Source organism: Tyto alba, unplaced genomic scaffold (assembly GCF_018691265.1).
Source record: "Tyto alba isolate M040663 unplaced genomic scaffold, T.alba_DEE_v4.0 Super-Scaffold_1, whole genome shotgun sequence".
Lineage (NCBI taxonomy): Eukaryota > Metazoa > Chordata > Aves > Strigiformes > Tytonidae > Tyto > Tyto alba.
In genome coordinates, this window is record NW_024881261.1 from 11,251,034 (window position 1) to 11,258,825 (window position 7,792).

The following is a 7,792-nucleotide window of genomic DNA, read 5'->3' on the forward strand; positions in this document are numbered from 1 at the left end:
CCTGATTGCAGGGACAAGAGACAAGCACATAGAGATTTGTAGTCAGATGTAACGTATTAAACTGCTATGATCTAATTCTCCCTTAACACGATGAGAAATACTCACTGCCATTTCTACAGCACCTGTTCTGACTTGCTCTGGAGAAGCTTGTCCTGCTATATCAACTAAATGGGGTATCCTGGCACACTAGTCACTCAAGCTGAGTGTCTAAAATATGGCTAAATGTGTATCTCTTTCATATCTTGTTAGTGATTCTGGGCACAGAGGAAACATTTTCTGAAGATGTATCATTAAATCGTTGCCCATTAATGGCCTGCCCTATGTGTAAGTATTTCTGGACAGTCCCATGTGTTTAATCTGCTTCCTTTATCATTCAAAGATATTATCTCTAGCCTGGCTTACACTTTGCTGGGACTACACTCAAGCATAAGAGTTTTTCCCATGACCTCTGTTTTGGAATTAAGTCACTGGAAAGACCTCATCATTTCTAAAATATTGTTACCAAATCAAGCCAGAAAAGGGACCACAGATGAGAGGTTGCAGAATAATAGTTCGTGTTGGCCAAGCAAACAGGAAACCCTGAAATACAAATATAGTATTATCAAAATCAGATTAGATGTGAAGACTTTTCATGTAGGGGACTTAGTATATGTTCTCTTTAGATTAACTGTATTTGCACAGGTGTCATCAAAAAAAATTGAACTAGAATATTAGTGTACTGATAAGTATATTTAAAAATTGATCAAAAGCCAAGAAATTCCTTGTAAAGGCATCCATGCCTACAGAGGACTTTAGATGTTCCCTTTAGAGAGATGCTCAGAAAATATTTTGTCACAGCTACAGCTGTGAGAACAAATGGTCTCTAGAATAAAATTACCAGTGTCACAGATGCCAAGACTGCTTTGTAGCAGCAAAGAAGCTGTGGGTCTTGTTTGGCTTTAGCTACTTTTATGCTGATTTTATTCAGGTGCATTGATCTGGCAGTACTGCCATAGGTCTGACTCCTTTTATGCTGCAAGTATCTTATCATGTATTTATATAATTTTTTTAAAAGCCGAAGACATTTAAGAGGGCGAAGCTCAAAAAGATCATGTCAGTCCTCTAATGCTAAATTGGACACACTCACATGGTTAAAGAAAAAAACAAAAATACAATATTTCTCTAACTGACACAATCTTTTTAAGTCTAAATCCTTCCAAAATAAAAGGCTTCAGCAATGGACTAGATATCTGTGCAAATAAATCAGGACAACTTCCCCATTGCCAAATTAATTGAACAGTTAATATTGTTCAAATATTTAGATAAACAAACAAAAACATTATTTAAAAAAAAATCAAAATGAACCACAAACAACAAGATTAATTCACCTTTTTACTATGTTGTAGGAGGATAGTGGAACACACAGCCAGCTCCTGTGTTTCAGTAGTGTGTTTGTAATTTCCAGATGCTGGGTGTTAATTCCCTCAGACGTGTCATCTTCATCACTTGAAGCCTTCTGGAATTTTCTGTCCATCCTCCTCTACAGCTAAGTACCCAGAGAATTTAATGCCTTCTCTATGCTTTTCTGACTGTCATCTGCTGTACCAAATAATTTGTGATATTTCATGACAATTAGGGCGCTCTCTCAAAAAAACTGCCTGGTCATCTGGCAGGACAGGCTTGCTTACATTGTTTCCTTGGTATTTCTTCCTTTTTGACAGCATTTGGCCAGCATGTTGTCCAAACTGGAATTTGTCCCTGGACAGTAAGAATGACCACTGGCTGTCTGTGGAAATTGTGAAAATGTGGTGCCGCCTTTCACGTCACCAGCCTCTATTGTCCATCTCCCCTGTCAGCTGGTGTCTGCAGTGCCGTACATCTCTGATGGTCCCTCTGGCCTAGTTGGCAAAATCTGATTCCAGCTTTTTTCATGTTCAGAAGTGAATTCAAATGCTTATTTGCACAGGTAAGCTCTTTACCTCATTATTCTAATACTCATTCAGCCACTTGAGGACTGATTATCGTAGTAGCAATGACTGACTGTATCGGGCCATGACAGATGTTTGCACAAGGACAGGCACACAGCTCAATAGAGTCATGGCATCTTTTCTATTTCCCAAAACAAGATCTAAAGCCTCGCCTAGAGCAGTGTCACATTTGTCATCAAGGCTACTCTGATACAAACAGTAGTCTTTTGAGGAGACAGGAAGATGCATCCCAGAAGAGGAAAAAAGTAACTTCAAAATGAAAAGAAGCAAGAATCTTCCTGCAAGAACTAGAAAAACCATTTGAGGAAAATAAACACTTCTTCCTACATGAACTCGTGATCTCAATAGGCAGCAATAATATTTCTGAAATATGTTTTAGAAGCATCTTTTCTTTACTGTTTTAAGGAAATAATTAAGTTGGAAAATTCTGGCAAAGTGAGACAGTGTCTGAAACAAAACGTTTTCATCAGATTATATTAATGATAAAAATCAGAACTCCAACATTTTCAAGAGTTAAGTTGCATTATGCTTGTCTGGAAAACCACAGCAGTGTCTTCTGCCTCTGTCTCAATTTTTTTGAAGGCCCATTAAGATGTCTTTCTAGATCAAAAATATTTCCACCCTGCTTGTTTCTTCTCAGACAAAAATTGTTATCCCTGATGTTTTCATGTTTTTTTTCACAGAAAAACACTAATTGACTTCTATCACAAGAAAATATCTCTCTAGAAGAAAATAAATAATGGCTGCTGTTCCTTTACAACAATTTTATGTTTCTATTACATCAGCACAGTGGATAACTTTGATTCTTCTTCTATGAGAAAAGATATGATTCCTGCCTAATTTTTTTTATTTATTTATTCATTATTACTTGAGGTAGATAAGAGACAAATAGAGATCGTTAAAAAAATGTGATTTGGGGGCTATATTACGTTTTATTTCCTTTATTCTGAAATGAATTGATTTTGTAACATTTCCTTTGGCTCCTTCAGGTTTAGTTCTCTTCACTAGTCACAAGAAAATATCTGTAATACAGAAACTGACATAAAGCAGACTGAGTGGCTCTCACACATAGACAATAAGAACAGGGAAGTTCACATGTGTAACAAGATTATTTTATTTTATTTTTTAACATTTACCTTGGACACTTAATGCTGTTTTTCAGATCAGATGTCATCTAAAACCAGTAGCTCAGAAGTGACTGAGCCCAAGTTTTTTATTAGGAATACTTGATTTGTGGGTGCTATCCTTCTGTTTTTGTGGTGAAACCCCAAATCATTATTCTTAGAGGAATTTGTCTTTCAATATGTAACAGAGGCTTCATCTTACCCTATAAAGTCCTGTGCTGAAATACTACTACAGATCAAGAGAGCCTCATAGGTGTGTCAGCTCTGCCTAGACTGATGAGCTTCAAAACAAGCAGAAGAGGATACAATCTAATCCTGACATTCCTGAGAACTAGAACCTTTCTCTGTCAGTTTCCTATTTGGATAATTGGATAATGATAATTTTTTTTTTTTTTTTCTATGTATCTTGTGGTATATCTTTTCTATTTAGACCTAAGTGGCCAAACAGTGGCTTGTGGGCTTGGATCACCCTTGTCAGTTATGGTTCCTTTTTAGGGTTATATCACACAAATTGCAGGGAGGTTCCTTCAGCATGGTGGTGGCTGAGGGACCTGATCTCTAACCATTGAACAAAGTGAACCTGCAAGGGCTGAGGAAGCCAACAGGGTACCCAGGTTCATGCCCAGCAGTGAAGGGGTGGCATCCCAGAGGAGCTGTTCTCCTGTTCTTCTGGCTGGTATTCAGTTTTTACAGGGAGGCGGTTCATATCTTTTGACATGACATTTACAGTTTGTAAACTTAAACTGGGAGGTTGCCTACCCTTGATTTCAGACTAGTTAGGAGGGTTAAGTTTTAATGGATTTAAGTTCAGTACAGGGAACGGATTGTGTGTACAGGTAATGCAGGCAATACAGTCATGATGGTGTAGAGACAGCAGGTATCAACCACTCAGTCATATGGTCTGAACTTTCAGCCTCACACTACTGCGATTGCTAAGGAAACACCAAAGCAAATGCATGTCTTCCTTACTTGTCCGTTGTGGTTCCTTCTAATTATCATAGCTGCTTGTTTTAAAGTTGGTGATTGTTCTCAGATTTTTATAACTTTTTTCCAAATATTTTGGAGAATATCTCTTTACCAACCCAGGCCTTCAAATTGTACCACTAATTCAGAAAAATGGGCAAAGAGTATGGGACTTTGGCAAGATATTATGGATGCCTGTTGTGCCTCTGCTATGCGTTCTGCACTAGTCAGCAGACAAATGGAACGTGAGGTACAAGCAAGTAAAGGACCTTCTTTATCCATCCATTCTATAGAGGGTCAAAACTTCAGGTGGCATAAACTAGAGTGGCTCTGACAATGTCATCTGTGTTTGTCATATTAAGCTCAGCGAATCTCTGCTGGTTTGCGTTTGCCAAACATGTGACCCTGCTTTTGTAAAACTGCTTATTCCAGAGGAACTTAAAGTTTCCTAATATTTCAATTTTCTAAAAGCACACTTGAAAGGAGTCTAAAAGGCAGATCAAGCTACTTCTAAAATGTCTACATATCTAAACCTCCCAGAATGTGATCAGATATTTGACCCTGTACTGATGAATTCTGAAATTTGGGTACTGCTCTATTTGGCAAACTGGTATGGAAGTGTCTTTGCTGCTGAGAATTGTTACCAGGCTTTTCTCTAGGCAGGACCAAGCTGAAAACAGTTCTGTCTTCACACATGAATGTCAAGCCTAACAAAACAAGGGAATTTCTAAACCATGAGATAATACTGGTTCATTTAATCTCTGAGAATGGTCAATGTCATTTGCAGAAAAGGATGAAGATGAAAAATTGCTGCCATGTCTCAAATTATTCCAATCAGAATAAATTTAAAAGTTCTGTCACTATTTGTGCTCTACAGTATAAGTTGTTCAGAGGAAGGACTTATTCCTGAACTCAGCTCGTATTCACTTCATATCCCGAAGCACAAAATTTGATAACACTTTTAATTTTTTCACAGATATTATAACTGCACCTATCCAATGCTTTTATCTCTGCCATGGTATTTTCATATCTCGTTATTCTGCCAGTCCTTCAGAGTAACTCAGGTGATTTTCATGCTCTTGGTTTATGGCCATACAGAAGACTTGTGACCAGCTGAGTTACCGGATAGCACATCAGAAAATTTGTTCATCATGTCTCTAGAGGAAAAATTGCTTTGTGACAAAGGAATGGTGTTGCTGTTAGATTTGATCTCCAACTCATAGAAGTATCAGAAATACCATGAAGTGTATTAGTGGCTCTGTTACTGTTAATGATTTATGTGGGGCAAGTAACAGGACAAAACTCCGTGAGTCAGAATTTTGTAACTGCCTATACACAAATTGCCAGTATCCTTGAGCATCAGAAGCATTAAGATATTGAGACATTCTCAGCATAATTTCCTTCTAAAAAACCCCAACAAAACCTGTGTTGGACCTTTGTAATTTTGAAGACAACAGTGAAAATGGAGAGATGTAAATCAAATCAATAACATTTGGGAGATCCTTGGGAAATCATCTTAATCACTTGGATCAAATCCTGAGGAACACACTGCATGCTGGGTGATTAAGATAGGCAGGACTGATTACTGTTGAGGAAGTGGACCAGAAAGTAGTTGTTTCACAGGTCAGTTTGAAAAGGCTAAAATAAAAAGCTACAAAAAGGACATGTCACAGATCAGAAAAATAGCATCACTATTGCAGTAGTACTAAGTTTAGACAAACTCCGTTCAGGTTAGCTAAGCAATGGTCTACATGATACAAATAAATTGGAGAGTGTTAACAATGAGCCAGCTGAAATTATGAGGTGATTCACTTACAATGAAAGATAAGAGAAAATATTTAAAGAGATCTAGACCTTTGAAGACCATGAGCTCAAAGAAAGGTGGGGAAGGGTTTTGTGAAGTGTACCAAGAGACAGTTTGAAACAAATAAATAAAAATAAAGAAAAACAAATAGAGGCCAACCCTTTAAGCATTCCTGACAGTACAGTATTTGACATTAAATTAACCTCCTCGGGCTACTGAGAATAGCAGCATCATCTGGATGTTTTATAATGAGCCTACACAAAGAAGAATAATTAATAGAGACTGAAGGGCTAAATAATCTGCATAACTACAACCAAAATAACATTTTGATATTTTAGGGCAAATTCTCATCTGATTTGACAATTTTTTTGAGGGGAAAAGGCTGTTCACATTATTCCCCCTAGTTTTCAGAAAGGTTTTGCACACAACCTTATGAATTCTTTAAAGGTCCCATCAAGGCCGTGGAAGAGCTGGGAAAAAAACCCATGTGGTCTCCTGTGTAGTGCCCTTCCTCTAGATTCCCCTGTGCTTCCATTTCTTTGGCGTTCTGCCAAAGTATATGAACTGAGTTTGTCTCTCTGAGTAAAGCAGAGAGATCCTTGGATGATTCCTCTCTATATGTATAAAGAAAGTCTAAATGATTCAGGAAGCTGAGTCTCACTAGTCTCCTGGAGCACTCTGAAACCTTTGCAAAATATTCTGTTTTCTGTATTGTGCCCCGTGCAGTATACTTGATAGCCAGCAAAGCCTGCAAAGCCTAATCTCTACCTGGTTGTTACTCTTTGACAGAATATACTGCCTTCGTGAACACATTTTATCAAGGAGCGGCTGAAGGACAGTCAGGCTACCTGAACTTCGCTGAGGATACATCAAACTGTGTGTGAGTAAAGGTTTCCTCTGGACTGTCATGGAGAGCTGACTGCAAACTGGAGAATTAGAAACATGGGAAAAACATGACTGCAGAATTGGGCCAGGATTACAAGGAAGAAAACACTGTTGGAGGCAGTATTTGTTAGAGAAAGATCCTCAATATGAATAAATGAGAGAAGGTACTATAATATCAGTGATTAACAACAGCTTGATATTTGTCATGGAACAGACTTTTTCAGCTTTTCTATTTTTGAGACTGTTTACGTGACATTTCCACAATCATACCTAAGCTGTTAAAAGGAGTAGAAATACATGCTGTACCTCGTGGTACTACATGATCTGGATCTGTCAAATGAGCACTGCTGTCTTTTTTAACCTTTTTTCTTCCTTCTTTAATGCTCCTTCTGTTGATATAATTTTGTTGTCTGTATTACAGGGACAGCGAGAGCATCAACTGAAATTCCTACCCTAAAATACAAAGTGCTGTACAGAAGAGGAACATTGTTAGAAATCACATCCTAGATAAACAAAGGTAGGCGAAGGACAGAAATCTCAGCCCTGCTCACAGTCTGGCAGGATCACCAACAAAATCACTAAGATCACTAGCTTTTACAGAGAAACTTGACATAGTCAAAGGTCAGCCTCTAAGACCCACAGGAACCCACACCTTGAGTATGCCTGTGTCAGCATGCTGTGGGTATCAGCCACACAAACCACCTGCACACAGTTGGGGTGGGGACAGCTTTAGGTTCCTTATTGTCAGTATGACTTCCTATCATTTGTAGTACACATTGGCAGTGTAGATCTTCACTTTATGTATGAGCAAAGACAGTCAGGCTTTCCACTCATTCTGTTATATCACCAGGCTTCCTTAGAAGGAGGACACATCCTCAGAGCAAGAGAAAACATAAATTGGAACAAAAGTATGCCAAAGAAACCTCTGGGTGAAGGGGGAGTGAGAAGAGGAAGGAAATAGATTGAGCTGGATGGCAGCCAGTGTTTGGGAAGGTACTTCATCTCTGATATTTTTTCCGTTTGCAATGCTGAATATTCTGTTGTATTAA

At 38.3% G+C, this 7,792-nt stretch overlaps 1 long non-coding RNA gene across 1 annotated transcript; it reads left to right on the forward strand.

Annotated features, from left to right (window-relative positions):
• Window positions 1–1,713: 1,713 nt before the first annotated feature.
• LOC116960663 lies at window positions 1,714–7,253 on the forward strand. Its single transcript, XR_004406502.2, has 3 exons — window positions 1,714–1,945; window positions 6,648–6,738; window positions 7,165–7,253. It is a non-coding gene; the product is annotated as an uncharacterized LOC116960663 (long non-coding RNA).
• The last annotated feature ends 539 nt before the right edge of the window (window positions 7,254–7,792 follow it).